We start from the raw sequence: 1,807 nt of genomic DNA, 5'->3' as shown, positions 1-1,807 counted from the left end.
TCTTCCCACTCCTAAGAGTGGTGATGGATTTAGCATGCCCCATCCGATTTGAAGAGCTGGGATCATTAATCTCGTTCTGCGGTTTAGGATTGGGGAGAGGTTGTGCAGAAGCATCCCCTTTTCTATAACCATCATACGAGAATCTATCTTTTGCAAAAAATCTGTGATTCCCCGCATTGCCAGAGCCAGCTCTTGTAAGGGATGTTGAACCGGTTCCTCTTGACGTGTCACTTGATTTGGAATTTGATTGAAGAAACCTGGAGGAGACGCCGTATGTCCATTCCTCCAACTAAAGTTTGGATGATTTTTCCAGCCAGGATTGTACGTATTGGAGTTAGGTCCAGAAAAAGGTCTTTGATAGTTGTTTACGGCATTGGCTTGTTCATTCAACACTCCTCGAAAGGCGGGTATTGTAGGACAGTTTTCAGTTGTGTGAATGTTGCAATCACAGATGCCGCAAACAATTTCATTGACCTTATCCTTCTTTCCTTCCATGGCCTCAACTTTCCTTATGAGCGTAGTCACTTTACACTTGAGATCATCCTCTTCTTTCAAGAGATATAATCCACCTTTCTCCTTTAATTGAGTCGGCCTAGACGTGGTGTTCGCCATTGGGTAATTGTCCCATGATTGTGTTTTTTCAGTGAGACTATCGAGGTAATCCCATACCTCGTCAACATCTTTGTTGATGAACTCTCCATTACACATTGTCTCGACCATTTGGCGCATGGAAGATGTCAATCCATCATAGAAAAAATTTGTAATGCGCCACGTTTCAAATCCGTGTTGTGGGCATGAACTGACCAAATCTTTGAACCTTTCCCAACATTGGAAGAATGTTTCATCTTCCTTTTGGGCAAAGTTCATGATCGCTTTTCTGAGGGTAATCGTTTTATGATGTGGGAAGAATTTTTTTATGAATTCCCTCTGCATATCGTTCCATGTGCCAATGGATCTAGGACGCAGTGAATGTAACCACGTCTTAGCTTTCTCTTTTAAGGAAAAAGGAAAGAGTTTCAGCCTAATTGTATCCTCAGATACATTAGGAAAACATAATGTAGCTATAATCTCATCGAACTCTTTCAAATGTAAATATGGACTTTTTGATTCAAGTCCATGGAATTTGGGAAGGAGTTGGATAACTCCTGGCTTGATGTCCATTTGTCCTGTGTTTTCAGGAAAAATCATGCATGAGGGTATACTTACTCCTGCCGGTTGTAGATAATCTCATAAAGTACGAGGCGGGGGTGCCTGTTGCACCTCATTCTCATATTGGGTATCCTCCACCCTTGGTGGAAGTAGAGGAGGTTGGTCTTCAGCCATAACCTCAGTTAACTCAGGGGATTTCGAGCGGTGTCTAATCCTGCGATGGATAGTCAACCCCTCAACCAATCCTCCTTCAGTCAAGAGATGTCGAGTGTTGTCACGGGCCCACTTGTGATCCAAACATTTCTGGAGGCCACGACTAAGGACCACGCTGTCGGAAGCTTGCTTGGGCATGCTACCTAGCTATGGCCCACCTCGTGGGACCTACCTTGATATGTATGTTTAATCCACACTGGTCATCCCTATTGCTAAATTATTTTAGGACATTATAAAAAATAAAAATAAAAATTGAGGCTGATCTAATCCCAAATGAGCCACACCTAAAGGAAATAGTGGTGATTGGAGTGCCTACCATTTAAAAATTCCCAGAGCCTATTAGATATTTACTTTCCATCCAACCTGATTAGAGGGGCTCACCTTGCTGGGTGACCCCTCTACTAGAATGGCAAGGGGCGTGGGATCCACCAGATTGTGGGGCACA

At 43.3% G+C, this 1,807-nt stretch overlaps 1 non-coding gene across 1 annotated transcript; it reads left to right on the top strand.

The window, feature by feature from the left end:
* The first annotated feature begins 778 nt into the window (after window positions 1-778).
* Window positions 779-885, top strand: LOC131217729 (small nucleolar RNA R71). The gene has a single exon (XR_009157320.1). It is a non-coding gene; the product is annotated as a small nucleolar RNA R71 (small nucleolar RNA).
* The last annotated feature ends 922 nt before the right edge of the window (window positions 886-1,807 follow it).

This window comes from Magnolia sinica, chromosome 10 (assembly GCF_029962835.1).
Source record: "Magnolia sinica isolate HGM2019 chromosome 10, MsV1, whole genome shotgun sequence".
NCBI lineage: Eukaryota > Viridiplantae > Streptophyta > Magnoliopsida > Magnoliales > Magnoliaceae > Magnolia > Magnolia sinica.
The sequence above is the reverse complement of the archived record's forward strand: the minus strand, read 5'-3'. Positions and strand labels throughout refer to the sequence as shown.